Source organism: Hyaena hyaena, unplaced genomic scaffold, assembly GCF_003009895.1.
Source record: "Hyaena hyaena isolate Hyena2069 unplaced genomic scaffold, ASM300989v1 scaffold_115, whole genome shotgun sequence".
Taxonomy (NCBI): domain Eukaryota; kingdom Metazoa; phylum Chordata; class Mammalia; order Carnivora; family Hyaenidae; genus Hyaena; species Hyaena hyaena.
In genome coordinates this window covers 2,286,897-2,306,188 of record NW_024080747.1, presented here as the reverse complement: position 1 = coordinate 2,306,188, position 19,292 = coordinate 2,286,897, and the positions used below count along the sequence as shown (strand labels likewise).

At 38.4% G+C, this 19,292-nt stretch overlaps 1 pseudogene; it reads right to left on the bottom strand.

Annotated features, from left to right (window-relative positions):
- LOC120234729 overlaps positions 1-16,115 on the bottom strand; it is a 44,343-nt pseudogene extending 28,228 nt beyond the window's left edge.
- Between the last annotated feature and the right edge of the window lie 3,177 nt (positions 16,116-19,292).

The window sequence follows — 19,292 nt, the reverse complement described above, 5'->3', positions numbered from 1 at the left end:
TATAAAGGCCATCACCAAGTCATAACTCCTATCAGTACCTCCAAGGCAGTTGACTGCGTGCTTTTTGATGTCAGGCTCTCTATACCCCACAAGCAAGAAATAGATTCTGAACGAGTGAATATGTGTGTGCTTTTCTATTGCTATTTCCCCCTCCATAAGTTGACACACTCTATAGGCAATAAGCTAGCCTTCTATTTTTCTTTTTAGAGTCTCATTCCTGGACCCAGAGCCTTCATGCTTTATTTCTATACAAACAACAACAACAACAACAACAACACAACAACCCAGAAGCCAGAAGTAGTTCAACAGAATGATGAAGAAAAAAAATATTATTGAATATAGAAGATACAACTACCACATTTTGAAATTGCACTTTGTCAGTGATACTAAAGAAATAATAATTGGGGTACCTGCCTGGGTGCCTCTGTTCGTTAAGCGTCTGACTTCCGCTCAGGTGATGATCTTGTGGCTTGAGAGTTCCAACCCCATGTCAGGCTCTGTGCTGACAGTGCAGAGCCTGGAGTCTGCTTCAGATTCTGTGTCTCCCTCTCTCTTGGCCTTGCTTCCATTCATTCTCTCTCTCTTTCCTCTCTCTCTCTTTCTCTCTCTCTCTCTCTCAAAAGTAAATAAACATGAAATAAAGAAAGAAAGAAAGAAAGAAAGAAAGAAAGAAAGAAAGAAAGAGAAAGAAAGAAAGAAAGAGAGAAGGAAAGAAGGAAAGAAAGAAGAATCTACCACCTCTTAAAAGAATGGAGCTTGTCTGACCCAGTGGCAGTTATGACATCCTGCATATGTCATATATATGACACAGATATCATAAGTTTCATGACATATAACACAGGATATATGTAACAAACTTTCTGTGCAACCATTTAATGTAACTTTTTGCAGGAAAATTCCTTGTTTTTTTCTTGGTTTTCTGGAAACCTGAAGTTCACATTTGTCAGCCCCTGCTTCCCCATACATTTCAACTTGGTGTTCTAATGCTATATTTTTTAGTTTAAAATTGAGGCCTGAAATCAAATCTGCCTTCTCTGAAAATTCTTCAGTAATTCAAGTAGAAATGAAAAGGTGTGGTGGCTGTTCGGTAGTTTTAGCTGAGGTATGAGTAGGAAAATTATTGTGCAACACAAAACCCTTGTGAATATATCACCAAATTTCATTTCACAAGATAGCTACGTTCATTGACAACACTAATAACATTTCTTAGGATCAAGTATATTCATCAACGTATCTAATTTGGGAAAACATTTTTTAGAGTTGTCAATTCTTCAGTGTGCTTTAGCTTAAAAAATGTGGAAGAGAAAGGCTATTAAACCTGTAGAGTTAATTCATTCTTATAATAGATGTGGTAGAAGTTACAAGATGCAATAAGATGGTTGGAATTCTGGATTCATTTCATTTATTAGGAGATGGGATAAAAAGTTTAGAGTTCTCTTTTACAATTCTTATAGAAATACCATAACAACAGAAATTCTACAACTATGCATATTTTTAAAACAATTTTCTCTCCTCTACATTTTTAAACTATGAATAAAAAAGTGAAAAATTTGAGTATCTGCAAGATTGTGTATCCATATGCCCCTTCTAAGTCATATGTTTTAATTTTGTAAACTTTTTAACAATTAAGAAAGATGTGTTCTTAGGAAAAGTATAGGGTGTAAATTTTTTCCTTTAAAACATAATATTGATGAAAGTTAGAAAATTATTAATGAAAGCATTTGAACACAACATTATAAATGCTTTTTCACAGTCAAATCTCATAGTTGGAATTTTTCATTATAAGAAAAAAAGGTATTTAAAAGTTCCATTTCTCTTTCAAAGTCCAGTAGTTACATGACTTTCCAAGAGTGTTAATATGAGTTAAGAGCAGGTCTCAAAAAGAAGTTTCCTAAATTATTTTTATTATCTATATTTCGTTTAAGGCTAGAAGGGTCATTCCCCAATAAGCCAATGAGCAATGGTTAAAGTGTTTAATGGTAATGGGGAATCCATTGGTCATTAATACTGGGAAGACCTAAATTCTAATTTCTGTTTTACCTCTTTGTTATGATCCAATTATTCAAGCCTAGGAGGGGAGTTTGATTGAAAGAAGCCTTAATGAGTTTATTAAGCAGTAGTTAAGCAGGATGTGAGGAGGTACTGCAATTTCCCTAGTGCCTGACATTATAATTCCTTTATTATAATACCAGATTGGTATCAAATGTGAGCATGCAGTTGCATCTGATGTTCATGCATTTTGATACCATTAGTGCATTAAAAGACACTGTGGTTTGCCCCATCTGGGAGAAGTTAACAATTCACACAGAAGTTTCATATTACAGATCTTCAGTTGATCACTCTTAAGGGACCCAGTGAGGACTAGAGTTTTTATAAAAGATCTGAGCTTCTTGGATTTGAACCTAAAGAGAATTTTCAAAGGCTACTACCATATTTGGCTCTTTAAACAAACCATTTTTAAAAGGAAAGACAATGATAATCATTCAGATTTCATTGTTCTGTCAAGCTTAACGGGAAAAAAAAAATTGATCCTCTATCTCAGGTATTGTCTCAACGAAAGAATGAGGGTTGTTAATCTTGTGTAAAGTAATATTGTTCGATGGTTTCAAATTACCACACTGAGTGACAAAAATGTCATGCCAATGATAAGATACAAAGTCTTTGAGTGTCTGTCATACATTAAAAATCTGGTGTTTTAATCATAGAAACTGTTCAACATCAAGAAAATCAATCCTTTGAGTATGTGACAAAGTTATGTCATATCTTCCACTTTCTTTTTTGGTTTTTGGTTTTGTGTTTTTGTTTTTGTTTTTTAGAGAGAGAGTGCACACGAGCAGGGGAGACACACACAGAGAAGGGGAGAGAGAGAGAGAGAGAGAGAGAGAGAGAGAGAGAGAATCTTAAGCAGATTCCACGGTAGTGTAGAACCCAATGTGGGGCTCATTTCAGGAGCCTGAGATCATGACCTGAGCCAAAATCAAGAGTCAGACATTAACCAACTGAGCCACCCAGGCACTCCTGTGTCTTATACTCCTTTTCTAAAAAAATGTTTTAATGTTTATTTTTGAAAGAGAGAGATCCAAAGTGTAAGTGGAAAAAAGAGAGGGAGACACAGAATCCAAAGCAGGCTCAAGGCTCTGAGCTGTCAGCATGAGATCAAGCCATGAGATGATGACCTGAGCCGAAGTTGGACGTTTAACTGACTGAGCCATCCAGGTGCCCCGTGTCTTCTACTTTTAATGTAGCACTAGAGAAAAACAGAGAGCCTATGATTTTTTATGTTCTATTGGTACATGCTATTCACTCTCAGATCTAAGGAAGGCTTCTACTATACTCTACTTTTAGTACTGCAACCATGAGGCATTAACTACCAACCCCTTCAACATTTTTCCTAATTACTCAGAATTGGAATATCAATTAAACGGAATATCCATTCCGATTCCACCATTATAGATCCTTCTTAACATCTGGAGTACACATTATTTTATTGACTAAATAGCTTGAGAGTGATGTGTAAAGAGCTACCCAAGGAATCCATTGCAGGCAAAATGGTACAGCAGAAGGAACATAGACCATTATCTCTCAGCCATGTCAGAAGAAAGGGTTATCACTAGTTGGTAGTCATTTTACCCATCTATCCCATGCCTAATTCCCCAAAGCTAATTGTAAAGTTTACTATTCACCGCTATCCTTGAGCACATCATTCTTTTCCCACTCTGACCCTCAACACATGACAAAGCCCTTACTTAACTGAGGAAGAATGACTTTAAAATCTTTTTACTGGGGGTACCTGGGTGGCTTACTTGGTTAAACTTCCAGCTTAGGCTCAGATCATGATCTCATGGCTCATGAGTTTGAGCCCTGCATCAGGCTTGCTGCTGTCAGCCCAGAGCCCTCTTCAGATCCCCTGGCCCTCTCTCTCTGCCCCTCCCTGGGGTGTGCATGAGCGCGCACATGCACACGCGCACACACACACACACACAAACAATCTCACTCTCAGAAATGAATAAACATTTAAGAAATTAAAAAACAAAAACCCCTTTTACTGAACCTCCGATTGCATCTATAACTTCCCCATGCATCTTATAATAGAGTACATGTGTACACAGAGGTAAGCAGCAGAGTAATGGGTTCACATCTTCCTGGAATATTAGTTTTTACTCAATTATCTGGAAAGATTTGAATTACTGAACTTTTAAAAGTTGCAAAAAATTGTGCAAGTAATACCAGCAACACGTGGTTTTTCCATGATGGCCAGTCTTCTATTTCTGGTAGCTTCAGGAGTCAAAAGTTTTCATTAGTTGTATTTAATTGAAAATTTTTGTTTAAAGTATTTTATATCAGACTTTAATTTTAAATTATTATAGAAGATATAAATTTCTCATATTTAAAAAAACATATGAATGAGGTGTAAGTTTATTTTTCTCTAAGATATATATCTTCTGAGATATACCCATATCCTCTGAAGTGAATATCATCCCATCTAGCTTCAACCCTAATCTTGCTTATATCAGCACGATTGGGAAAAACTCTGACCTGCCAAGTCTGGATAGTGGCAGAAGTACAGCATTCATCTTTATTATCAGGGGATACATTCAAAATAATTAATGACCAATAGGATGCAGGCACCAAGACTCAAAAGGGATGCTGGCCACTAAAAGGCACCAGTGTGTACAAGCAGAATATTATCACTGGTTTTCCTACCAAACAAGAGAGTCAGCATGATCATGCAAGTCCCAAGAATGCCAGACACACACAGACCTCCAGCTGAGACTTATTAATCATGGAACCACAGAAATATGAGTAATAGGTAGTATAACTTCACTAGATCTGTATGACCAAAAATATTCTTTTTTTTTTTTTTAATTTTTCTTTATTTCTAGGAGGGAGAGAGACAGCGTGAGCAGGGGAGGGTCAGAGAGAGAGGGAGACACAGACTCTGAAACAGGCTCCAGGCTCTGAGCTGGNCACAGACTCTGAAACAGGCTCCAGGCTCTGAGCTGGCAGTCAGCACAGAGCCCGACGCGGGGCTCGAACCCACGAACCGTGAGATCATGACCTAAGCAAAAGTCGGACGCTTAACCAACTAAGCCACCCAGGCACCCCTGTATGACCAAAAATATTCCAAAGACCAAACTGAGCTACCCATACTACAGTCATGGCTTCTAAGTCCATTTCCCATACTTAGGACCCTGGAATAAAGTCAAAATCATACATGTTAAGGAAGGATATACTGCAACACCATATTATGTTCTCCAGTCATTTCTTGCAGCCTTCCAAACCAACACAAGGTAATGTGCATGGTGAAAAACAAGACAGAGAATTACCTAAACATTTTAGGTAGAATTGGATAAAGAGTTCTAGTTAGCCATAGTTTGAGGAAGCCATTAAGTCACTGTGGTCTAATAGTCAGAATGAGGCCTGTGGGATCAAGTGCCAAAATGGAGTACTTGCCAAGGCCTATGGAACAACAAACCTATCCGGTGACTATTTTCCAGCTTATTGGTGTATACTTGGGTGGGCATCTTTGGCCAATGGCAGAATCCCTATGCTAGTTCACTGACCGCTGATATAAAGGCCATTATAGTAGGAAGAACCAAATGCAAGATATTTGTGTTTCTCAACCCAGGGATTAATACTAATGTATAAAATATGTACAGAACTTCAAGTATTTAACCCAACACAGACAGATTTCTCATTCATGTGACAGTCCCAATATGGGTGTTCCTTGTTGGCAGCACTCATCCACACGGTGGTTCGGAGATCCAGAATCTTTGCTTCTTAAATTACTGCCACCCCTTAGAGCACTGCTACCCTCTGCATCTACAGGGGAGCAGAGAAGTTTCAAAAAACTACAAAAGAAGTTCAAAACTTTTTAAATGTCTTAGCCTGAAATGGTAGCTTACAATTCCATGAGGTAGAACACAGTCATATGCTCACACTTCACTAGGAATGAATGTGCTACGTATAGCTAGAAATAATTCTAGAAAGAATAAAAGAATGACGAGTTTGCCACATGGAAGAATCTGAGAAATTTACATCATATCTAATACTTCAAAGATACACTCTATCCCTATCTATAGAATCACAAGCAATTCCTTTTGACTAGATGATTGATAATGAAAAACTGGTTTGGCTTTCAGAAGGTACTCCATGCTCTTCTCCAACTATAATTCAGTCCTACTTATTTGTGGCCCTAAAAATAGTGGAAAAAGACTGTCTCTCCAGTGGATGGTATTTTGAGTTACACCTTTCCTTATGTGCTCTTTAAAAAAGATAACCTGAGAAGAGTTTCCATACTGGCTCATAGGCGCTGGCAATGGTTTGCCCAAATGAAGCTCTCAGTAATGCCCAAGGCTAATGACAGTTATGTTCCATGTGAAAGTTACCAGAAGGGCACCACCAGTTAACATATGTTTAGAAAAACAACAACAGCAACACATATAAAGAGTTGTGAAGGGAAGATAAAAACAGCTGGAAAGTAGCTGCAGAAATAAGGATGATATATAATCCAAAGATTCCAGGCTTGAAGCTGAATGCCCTAAATGATTGTCATTTGGTTAATCTACTCCACAGGGCTGACAGGACATTCTATTTGAGGTAGATTCATTATGTCACCTGAGGGTATTTGAAATTTTTCATATATGGAGAAAAATAGGTGTGTGTGTGTGTGTGTGTGTGTGTGTGTGTGTGTGTGTGTGTGAGTGAGATAGACTATTGATAAAATCTGGTAGGTTTCTGTTGTTTCTCCTATACCAAGAATACTTTCCTAACTTTTACAGTTAAAAAAAAACAAAACACTTCGAGAAACTGTTTTCCAAAATAGTCACTAAAACATAGGAATAACCCAGTCCATGCCAATCAGATGTCTCTGCCTGGAATTGGAATGTGAGGCAGAGATAGATAAGAATGAGGCACACAAGGGTGGCAGCACAATAAAAGATAGTCCTGGGGCATGTGGGTGGCTCAGTTGCTTACATATCCAACTCTTGACTTCAGCTCAGGTCATAATCCTAGGGTCGTGGAATCAAGTACTGTAATGAGCTCTTTGTTGAGCATGAAGCCTGCTTAAGATTCCCTCCCTCTTTCCATCTACCTCTCTTCCCTGCTCACTCTCTCTCCTTCTAAAATAAAATAAAAAAATTATGTTTCAAAAGATAGCCCTGGATCTCTGGCTACTGCAACCCCCAGCAGCCCTCACTCTCACCCTTCCTGATTAGATGTCTGGCACATTCTTTGGTGAAATGACTAATACAATAATTTTTTTCCAATAAATTATCTGCTTTTGCTTAGTGGTCAGAATTGAATTATTTTCTTGGAATTAGATTCAACAGACATAATCTTGTCAATCTACAAAAGTAGATTGGAAATTTTCCAATTGTGCTCTTACAAATAAGGCCTTTTATGGAACCCAAATATATCTATTCCTTCTGTAATGACCTTAATGCATTTCTAAAAAATAATGCTCCTAAGTGAAAAGTTGTTAAATATGGATATATCCATACTAATTTAATAACCCAATAGTTTTCTTAGATAATACATCAGGTCAATAAGAAAAACATGTTAATAACAAATAATCAATTTGAAAGTGAACACTGTTTGGATATATACAGTAATATAACGAAGTTTTATTATATCCTCAAAGGAGAAAGATTTATGATGGCTGTAGGAGGAGTGAAGTATTAGTCTTTGAAGGGTGGTAGAAAGTCAGGTGTTTGAATACTAGGCAGGCATTCAATATCAAAATCATATGGGCTTGACAATGCTCTTTCCCTTGAGACTTAAACTCTGAAATAACTACCTGAAAGCTTTGACATAAATAGAAAAGACTGGAGTCTTTGCCCAGAAAACTATGTGTTTTAAAGCATGAGAAAATAGTAGACGTGTACAAGAGGGAAGGGGAGTAAAGAGAATACAGTTTTATTCCTCTTGTTTGGCACGCACAGGCAAAGCGACACATCTGGGTTCATCCAAACTCAGCATGCATTTCAAATTTGTTCCGTGGAATATTCTTTGACTAGAAACTATCGTATAAAATAAATTTGTAAGTGTGCCTTTGCCTGAAACAGGAATGTTAAAAATACAACTTTGTTTAGCATGCTTATTTAGTGGACTTTAAGGGGAAAAAAGGAGTCATTGTCTAAAAAGTGGTATAAATCATTAAGAGTCGCTGTGGTAAAAGAAAAAAAATCTTTAAGGGAAAAGTGACAAGTAAGATTAGACTGTATACAAAATCAGTAAGAGTCAAACCAGGGAGGTGGTGGTAAGATGTGACCTGGTTTCCCTCCTCTCAGTTACCACCCAAGACTACCACTTCCAACATTTCAGCCAGTTCAGCTTCTCATCTCTATATGCTGGAATTTCTTTTCCCAATTTCCACCATTCACCATATGAATTGCCCAACTTTTTGATTCTTAAAAATGCTATGAACTTTCAGGCCTTCAAGCTATTGTTTACATTCCTCCCTTTTGCAAAATACCTTCACTTTTTTCCTCAGAGTTTAAGAAAACCCTACTCATTTTCCATTCCCAGCATATATGTCACCATCCCTAAGCCCCACCTAAAGTAAAAATAAATACTCTGTCATGTATATTCTCATAGAGTTTGATTATACTTCCATTCTAGTGCTTATCACATTTCATTATAATTAGTTGTTTATATGGCTAATTCCTTTGTAAGGTCTTCAGAGAGGAGAATTCTGCCTTATTTGTTTTTGTACGCCCTGTATCTAGCTCATCAAGAAGATGATCAACACAAACATGTTGAATTTTTGGTACTGGAACAAAGAAGAAGAGTTTTAAGAAATATTTGGTGGTTATAGCAGATGAATAGAATGGAAAGTCCAGGTGGTGCTAAAGTTCAGGTTTTCGGAATGCTCTCTACCCAAACATGTCATTATTAAGGCTAAGTACAAAAGAGAAAAATTGAAAAGATAGCCAGGTTCAGAAAAGATAACAGAACAACACAAAAGAAAACTCGATGTGCTAAGTGGCGCTGAAGGCACACGTCTCCTAGGCTTTAGATGGTTAGCAAGTACAGATGCCTTGTTTAGATCATGCCTAATATTGTGACTAGTAAACTCTCTGCGGGAGGAGAAAGACCAGAGCCTAAAACATTCGTTTAGTGCTGCTAAGAATATAAACCAGAACAATGACACTAAAAAAAAACAAAAACAAAACAAAAAAAACCCCAAATGCTCACACCTTGTGACCAAACTATTTCATTTCTGTGCATATATGCTACAAAACCTTGCCCTGAGACCTGTTGTAGCAAGACTTTTGGGCTCAAATCCTGGCTTTGTTACCTTCAGTTACGGACAATTACTTCACCTCTCTTTGCCTGGGTTTCCTTGTCTCAAAAAATGGAAACAATAAGTATACCCATGTCTTCAGGATTGTTGTGAGGATAAAAATGTGTTAACCATTTGCATAACTCTTAGCATAAAGCCTGGCACATATTTTAGCCATTGTCATTATCATAGCAGCTGTAATTCTGTTAAAAAAAAAAAAAAAAGCCACCAGGGCCAAAACTGAACAGTTTATGCTAAACTCCATGTCACCACACTGACTTAATTACAGTTTTGGTTCTTCCAGAAATGATCATCTTAAATCAGTTAATCAGAAATCACCTGATCAGCACTAGTTAGGTCACCTGCCTGAGAGACCCGAGCCATCTCCTAAAGGAAAGAAACCATGCAAAAACCAACCTGGTTTTTCTGCCTTCTACAGTCTCCTTGTTCCCCTTCCTTTCTGCCTGTTAAGTTTTGGATCCTGAACATCTCCTCAGAGCTCCTTTCTATCTGTTAGATTGGATGCCGCCAGATTCAAATTGATTTTTCCTCAAATAAACCCTTACAAATTTTAAGCCATCTCAGTTTTTCTTTTAACAGCGCGCACATCAGAACGGGGAGCTGAAGGACACCCCCAATGACCTCTGGCAGCAAAGAGCAACCAGATGAACGTACCTGCTGTGCCTTGGAGCTAGCTGTTTTCTCAGTACCTTTGGACGCCCTGGGAGAGTCCCTCTCAGATTCTGGCTTTGCAGACTCCGCCTTAGGAGATTTCAGAGTTTATTTGAACATTTCTTTTTTCTGTATTGGGTCTGAAAACTCACAGGAGTCCAACTGGGTCTGACTTGAAAAACTGACCGAATCTGGGAAAGCGAGCGCTGGGTTCATCTTGGAAACCGGACCGGATCCGGGGAGGCACTGGGTGCTGTCCGGAAAATGGACCAGATCTGGGAGGCACTGGGTCCGGTGCACAAACCGGCCTGGATCCGGGGCGGCCCTGGGTCGCGTCCGGAAGCCTGACGGAATCTGGGGAGGCGCTGGGTCCTCCTTAAGGGGGACCCGTGTGACGCATGGGGTGAATACAATTTGAGTTTCAGGCTGAAGAAGTAGGTTGTTGCCACCGTGGAGTGCTCTTCCCAGAGAGGAGCTCGCCCACTTCCGAGACGCCCCGGGAAAACAGGTCTCGGCCAGCCACTTACTCTAAGAGGCAGAGGAAGGTTTATTGTTCCTCTGCGGTTTCTGAGCACCAGGATGAGATCCCCGGGACACTCTGCTGACCGCAAAGCCTGCTTGCCAGGCTCCTGGGAAGACTAGCAGAAACCGGCACAGGATGAGGAGCCTCATCCGCTGTGAGGCCTGGTGCAGAAAGATGGCCGACTCTCACGTTGCCCCTTCTCTTCAGAGTGGCAGGCAACACCACCTGGAGGGATGGGGTCTCTGAGCTGTGACGTGGATTTGCCTTAGCGTCCGGTGGTGGTTGATTCTCTGCCTCCCAGGGACGGCTGTGGCCTTCTTGTCGGTCTCACCGCCTGTCGCGAGAACGTGACTTGGCTTTCTGCCTGCCTGGATCATGCAGGTTTTTGTGTGTGCAGGCGGCTCACCTTGTCGCGCGCTTCGCGGGGCGGGCGAGGGCCGGGGGCGGGGGGGGGGGGGCGGCAAAACGTAGAGGGACGGAAATGGACCTTGCTCCCTATTTGCAGTTAGATGTGGCCTGACGGAAATGGGCGTCGCGCTGCGTTCGTGAATAGGGTCCTACCAGCGGTTGCCAGGTCTCAGGGCAGTTGTCTGTTTTTATTTAGTTCTCTTTGGGAGTGACTCGGGTCTGGGGAAGGTAGTATGTTTTGCACTTCTTTGGGGATGCCTCTTGTGTCCGTGGGATTATTCAATAGAGCCATGAATTTTTACTTTTGTATTAGGTGAAACCTAACAAAATACTTAAAAAAAATTAAAAAAAAATTTTTTTTAAGTAGCTCTAAGGTCAGGGATTCCCGGGTGGCTCAGGTTAAGCATAGGACTTGGGTTCAAGTCATGGTTCGCGCGTTTGAGGCCCCTGTCAGGCTCTGCGCCGACAGCTCGGATCCTGAAGCCTGCTTCGGATTCTGTGTCTCCCTATCTCTCTGCCCTTCCCCCACTCGCACTCTGTCTCTCTCTCAGAAATAAACATTTAAAAAAACAACCCTTTAAAATTTAAATAAATAAATATATCTGAGGTTAGTAGTTGGCCAAATTGGAAGCTGATGTTCAGAGTCTAATAGGGACTTTTTAAAATTCATTTTTAAATGTTTATTTTTGTGTGAGATAAAGTGACTGTGTGTGTGTGTGTGTGTGTGTGAGTGGGGGAGGGGCAGACGGAGAAGGAAACAAAGGATCCCAACTAAAAGCAAGGTCCTTCTTCCCTAGCAGAGCCTGTGCTGAAAGTCGCTTGGCTAAACCGACTGAGCCACCCGGGCGCCCCAACTGTCTGATAGGGACTTTTTAAAAGGCCTTCTCTTCTAAGCCAAAATGAAACTATGGACCTAAAGGGAAGGAAAAATATTCGGAAGCCCTTGTGGGAGGATTTACTCAAACATTCCAAAGACACAAATGCTAAATGTAGAGCATACGAATCTTTTTATTTCTATCTTAATCAAATATCTTCTCTGTATGTTGATGTAAAGAATAATATGTGTATATGTGTGTATATGTATGTCTGTGTGTGTATATATATATATAATGGATATAAAAATGTTGCATGTTTGTGGAACAGTAAGCTTGGGCAATTAATTTTATGTGTGACTAAGATTGGAATGGATTTATATACATTTTTTTAAAAATTAGGATTTTATTCAATGTTTATTTTGAGAGAGGTTTTCCACAAACCCCACACGTGGGGGAGGGGCAGAGAGAGAGAGAATCCCAAGCAGGCTCTGTGCACTGTCAGTGCAGAGCCTAACATGGGGCTCAACCCCAGGAACCATGAGATCGGTACTTGAGCAAAAATCAAGAGTTGGATGCTTAATCATCTGAGCCACCCAGGAGCTCCTAAAAGATGAGTTTAAACATCAAAAGTGTATGGTGCAAAGTTATCATTCGATTTTCATTCTGTTAAAAGCACCAAGTTTTGTTAGTTATCAGTCTGCTCTTAAGAAATTACACAAACAGTTTTTGTTTTGTTGTTTTTTTACCTTTTAAGTTATTAGCCTAGGACAGCAAATATTTTGTGTCTCACCAAAATAATTTTCTATGCTTCATGTTGTTGTTACCAAGTATTTTATTACTGAAGAAAATATAGACTTCCAATATTCAAAGAGCTAAGTTTTGTTTACACCTCTATAACCTTCTCTATTTGCCTTTAATATCTTCTATTGTCACTTTGGTTAAATAGGTAATTAAGGATTATTCCATAATGATCTGTGGTCCTATTTAATCAAGTATTCAAGCCCTTTGACATTTTCTCAAAATTATATTCTAAATGGCTTTTTTCCCCACAAACTAACTGAGATTTCTTTTGTCGAACTTTTTTCCTTGCTCTGGCCTGGAAGGAATGCTGTTGTTCACATACATCTCAGGCAGTGGGGGCAGTCAACCCTCCGAGGGACTATTGTACATGCCTCAGTGCTGGTGATCCTATAGTTCTGCCCATCACACACTTTTCCTGGATTTCCAATGCCTTAGTTTCTCTGGACCAAACTCAGCTTGCTCTTGTGTCAGGCTCGCTAACATTGTGGGTCTGTTTCCATTTCTTGGGAATAGCTTCAACCTTAGGAACTTGCACCTAGGCTCTGTGCAAAGAAAGGACACAAGGCAACGGAAACCAGAGTAAAACTTCCTGTATGGTTTGCAGACCCTTCTTTATATTTTACTGGCTTTCATAGCTTTCATATTTCCAGTCCCAATCCACTTACTCAAACCTGACTTACCAGGAGACATTCATAATTCAAAATTTTCTTCCTTTGGCAGATCCCTAGTCCCCTGGATAAAAGTAAGCACAAATGAGGCTATGATCAGGAACATCTCCTTAACTCTGGAAGATACTGCAGACTCTGCTGCCAAAGCAACAGCTGCCTGATGAAAGTCCCTTACCTCTCTGGCCTCAGTTGTTCTTGATAATAGGATCATCCTTGATTATATTTCAGCTGAGCAAGGAAGTGTTTGTTCTTTGGTCAATACCATGTGCAGCACTTGGATGTACACATCTGGGGAAGTTGAGACTCGATGACATAGGATCACTGAACAAGCCACTTGCCTTGAGAAAGTGACTCCTTCAATGGGCCCTTTCTTTGACATATTTGATTCTGATTAGTTTGCATTTGGGGGACCATGTCTCCAAAGTGCACCCTGGACATAGGGAAGTATCCTGCTTGTCATAATCATAGCAGTCTCCCTGGCGCACTGTTCTCTCAAAAGCTTTAAATGCATGTTCGCAGCTGCACTGTGAAGCAAATGATCTCCCTAAGAATAGAATTTCAGAAAAGCAGGAAAGAACTTAAAGAATGTGAGCCTGACGCTGTGACCTGTGAATGCTGCACAGAGATTCATCAAAAAACCACAAGAACTCTACAGCAGTAGCTGAGAGTAGGACTTTTCTCTTAATTTTTTTAAAATCATGTCTCTCAGGTTGACAGTGTGATCAAAAGATGGAATTCTTAAAAAACAAAACAACAATCCCAAAATGAAGTCACTCGTGCTAAGTCCCCTGTCACCAAACTGACTTTTAACTTAATTATCGCTTTGGCTCTTCCAGGAATGGAATCTTAAACCAGTCAGTCAGGAATCACCTGATCGGCACTACTTAGGTAATCTGCATGATAGCCTTCTGTGGTCCTCTGAAGGAAATTAAGCATGGAATAACCACCCTGCTTTTGACCTCATATATCTTCCTTGTTCGTGTTGCCTTTTGCCTGTAAAAGTCTGATTTGGGATGCTGCCCAATTTGAAGTGATTTTTGCTCAAATAAACTCTTAAAAATGCTAATACATCTCATTTTATCTTTGAACAGTTCCAACAACAAAAGAAAAACCCAGTGTGTTGTAAATTCTACCACCAAGACAATAGATAAATTGTTCTGTAATAAACCCCTGGAATTAACCACTGCAGTTCAAGTGTACTTGGTACTTTGCACTTATCCATGTGGATAAATCTTAGAAACATAGTGTTTAAAAATAAAGTAAATATATGAATAATGTAATTTATGTAAGGTTTAAAGATACAAAGTAGTGGTATCATACATATGCATGCACCTGTGTATATGTGGTAAAAGTTTAAAAATTTGAATGGAAAGGCCACAGACCAAATCATGATAAAAATTACCTGTGAAAAGACAAGAATATAAGATTATGAAGTGAAAAAAAGGATTTCAATGTTTTAGTCTTTTTATTTCCTTAAAAAAATATTGAACAAAACCAAAAGAAAGGAAGGAATTGTGCACAGGGCCAATCTATTTCCTTCTACCCTTGTATCTATAGAATGTACATCTCTATGTTAAAGTGGCACTAATCATATAGCTTCTATTATTTACTATATGTACTATAAATATTTTAATGTTTATTTTTGAGAGAGAGACAGAGACAGAGACAGAGTGCAAGTGGGGGAGGGGCAGAAAGAGAGGGGGCACAGAATTCAAAGCAGTATCGAGGCTCCGAGCTGTCAGTACAGAGCCTGGTGCAAGGCTCGAATTCACGAACCATGAGATCAGGACCTGAGTCAAAGTCAGACACTTAACCAACTGAGCCACACAGGCACTCCTACTCTATGTATTCTCATAAAGAAAATATTATTTTATTATTACTTTTTTTTGTTTTTTAGAGAGTGAGAGAGCATGAGTGGGGGAGAGGGGCAAAAGGAGAGAGACAATCCCAAACAGCCTCCACACTCAGTGTGGTGCCTGACATGGGGCTCGATCCCATGACCCTGGGATCATGAACTGAGCTGATATCAAGAGTCGGATGCTCAAACGAGTCAATTACTCAGGGGCCCCAATAAAATATCTTAATAGAAGTTATATTTCATGTTAAATTTATTTATAAGAATTTCTAAATGTTTGATTTTAATTTAGGGATGTAGGAGTTGATTATTTCTTCAAAAGCGAAAATACGTAAAGAAACCAAATGTGGCATAAAATGGTATCATGCTAGAATTGCTTGACATGTAGTATTTCAAAAGTGAGATATATTGATAAATAGTCTTAGCAGACTGTCTTCAATGGGAGAACTCATGTCCCACATAAAGTGGTATGATCTTGTGTTAAGATTTCCCTTTTGGAAGTCACACAAATGTGTTAAATAACTTTGTGTTGATAGGAGTTCAGGACCAGAGTACTACCTTGAAGCAAAGGTGATTATTTGAACCCATCTTGCCCTCTATGAACTGTGGGCCAGGGAACACTGCATACTGTTTCTCATGTTCCACTTATGGAAATAGGAGTTATTTTGTATTTTCCCCCATGTGTTATACAATAGCCATGTTTGTCCTTTTTAATCCTAGTCTGCAAGAATATGAAAATTATAGTAAGAATTGATTGAGAGGAACACACATCATTTAACTTTAGGTCATCTCCCTTTGGATAAGAGCTGCCTACATGTTTTATTATTAAGTTTTGAGAGTTCCTTGTATATTTTGGTTAAAGCTTGATTATTAAATATGTATTTTGCAAGTGTTTTCAGTCTATAGCTTTCATTCTCTTAACAGTGTTTCTTTCCATCAGAGCAGAATGTTTTCACTTTAATGAAGCCCACATTATTTCTTGGGTTGTGCTTTTTACAAAACTCATCACCAAACACAAAGTCACCTAGATTTTATTCTATACTGTCTTCTACTTTTTAAGCTTACCTGTAGGTCTGTGATCCATTTTGAGTTGACATATGTGAAAAGTGTAAGATCTATGTGTAGATATTTTTTATATGGATGGTCAAGTTTTCTACACCACGGTTTAAAGACTGTCTTAACTCCTTTGTCAAAGATCAGTTGAATACATTTCTATGAATCTATCAGTGGGCTCTCTATTCTATTTACATATTTTTCATTTCTTTCTCCAGTACTACTTGCACTGTTTTGATTACTGTAATTTTGTGGTAAGTCCTGAAGTTTAGTGAGAGTCGTCAAACTTTATTCACTTTTAGAATCCTGTAAAATATACTGGATCTTTTGCATTTCTATATAAATCTTAGAATCATTATGTCAGTATTCATGAAATAACTTGCCGGTGTTTTGACAGTATATTATTAAATCTATAGATGACGTTGGGAAAAATGAATATCTTGACAATAGTCTTCCAATCCATGAACACATATCTCTCCATTTTCTTTGTTTTTTTTTCCCCATCAAAATTTTATAGGTTAATACAGAGACTTCTGTACATATTTCTTAGATGGATTTATACTTGGATATTTTATTTCTTCTTTCTTTCTTTCTTTCTTTCTTTCTTTCTTTCTTTCTTTCCTCCCTCCCTCCCTCCCTCCCTCCCTCCCTTACTTCCTTCTTAGTAGTAATGAAATGATACTGTGGATTTCATATCAAACTCCAATTGTTCTTTGTTACTGTAAGAAAACAATCACTTTTTTATATTGACCTTGCATTCTGCAACTCTACTATAATTGCTTATTAGTTTTAGGATTTTTGTTGATTCTTTGGAATTTTCCAGATAGATAATTCTGTCATCTGTGAACAAAGACAGTTTTAAATCTTCCTTTATAATATGCATGGCTTTTGTTTTATCTTCTTATTTCAGTACATTGTTGAACTGGAGTGGTGAGAGGGGACATCCTGTTTTCTTCTCACTCAGAAGGGGAAAGCATCAAGTTTCTCACCATTTAATCATGATATTAACTATAGGGTTTTTTGTTTGTTTGTTTTTTAGGTCTTCTTTATCAAGTTGAGAAGTGTTTCCTGCACTCCTAGTTTGCTGAAGTTGTTATGATGAGTGAGTATTGGATTTTGTCAAATGGGCTTTCTTGATCAATTGATGTGATTATATGATATTTCTTCTTTAGCCTGTTAATATGATGGATTGTGTAAATTGACTTTTAAATGTTGAACCACCCTTGGGGCGCCTGGGTGGCTTAGTCGGTTAAACGTCCGACTTTCGCTTAGGTCGTTATCTCGCAGTTCGTGGGTTCGAGCCCCGTGTCAGGCTCTGTGCTGACTGCCAGCTCAGAGCCTGGAGCCTGTTTCAGAGTCTGTATCTCCCTCTCTCTCTGACCCTCCCCTGCTCACGCTGTCTCTCTCTCTCTTTCCTAGAAATAAATAATATTATTTAAAAAAAAATGTTGAACCACCCTTAACACACCTGGAATGAATCTCACTTGGTTATAATGTATAATTTTTATACATAGTTTGATCCAATTTGGCAATGTGTTTTTGAGCATTTTTGCATCTATGTTCATGGGACATATTGGTCTATGATTTTCCTTTCTTACAATGTTTTTGGTTTTGATATGAAGGTAATAATGACCTCATAAAATGAATTTGGAAGTATTATCTGTGCTCCAACTTTCTCGAAGAGATTGTACACAACTGGTATCATTTATTTATTTATTACAGATTTGTTCGAACTCACCAGTGAACCCATCTGGACTTTTCTTTCTGTTTTGGAAGGTTATTAATTATTGATTCAATTTCTCTAATTGGTGTAAGCCTATGCACAATATCTATATCTCCTTGTATGACTTCTTGTAGTTAGTGTCTTTTAAGGAATTAGTCTATTTTATCTAAGTTTTCAAATTTGTGGCATCGAATTATTCATGATATACTTTCATTATCTTTCTACTGTCCATAGAATCAGATGAGTTGACCCCTAGCATTTATGATATTGCTAAGCTTGTCTTCTCTCTTTTTTTCTCAGTTAGCATAGGTAGAGTTTCATTAATTTTATTGATCTTTCAAAGAACCAGCTTTTGGTTTCATTGGTTTTTCTCTATTGATTTTCTATTTTTGATTTCATTGATTTCTATTCTCTAATCTATCATTTTTTTCTTCTTCTTGTTTTATGTTTAAGTTGCTCTTTTTTTTCTCTAGTTTCCTAAAGTGGAAGCATAATTATTGATCTTACATGATCCTTTGTTCCTATTGTGTGTATTCACTGCTGTGAATTTCTCTCTATGGACTGCTTTTACTGTATTCCACAAATTTTGATAAATTATGTTTTTTTATTTAGTTAAAAGTCTTACAATTTCTCTTGAAAGTCCTTCAACTCGTGTTATATAGAAACATGCCTAATCTCCAAACATTTTGAGATTTATCAACTAACTTTTTGTTATTAATTTCTAATTCTACTGTAGTCAGAGAACAAACTTGGAGTGATTTCTATTCTTTAAATTTGTTAAGGTATATTTTATGGTCCATAATATGGTCTGTTTGGGTGAATGTTCCATGTAAGTTTGAGAAAAGTGTATATTGTGGTATTGTTGATTGATGTATTCTTTAACTGTCAGTTAGATCCAGTGACTTGATGGTGCTCTTCAGTTCAACCATATCCTTACTGATTTCCTGGTTGCTAGAAATGAAGGGAGTGCAGAAACTGTAATGTGGACTTGTCTCTATTTCCTTGCAGTACTGTCCATTTTTGCCCTGCTAATGTGATGGTAAAATGGAAAAGATAGGAAATGGAAATGTCCAAAGGGAAGTGTCCTATAATCTTATGATTAAATCTCATCCTTTGAACAGACCTAAGTCCTTAGGCTAGATGCTCAGAAATGTTTCTTGTTTGTTTGTTTGTTTGTTTGTTTGTTTTTCCTCCTGTGAGATAAGACAGGAGGGCTAAGGGAAGTTGGGTTGCCTAATTGCCCTTCCCCAGGTCAGGTAAGGGTCTGATAAAGTTCTTTCCCATGGACAGTGGGCCTTTGCTACAGGGCACACTATGCACATATTTCAGAATGGCTGTTTTTCTCTCCTTTTGTTGGGAACATGACAGGATTTTGGGGGTACCATGGGGGATCTGCATCTTGAGAACATGGTGGGATTCCTTGATGTAAAAACCACAGAGTTAGCCCACCCACCCCCACCGATGACTGGGTCCTCATAAGTTTGT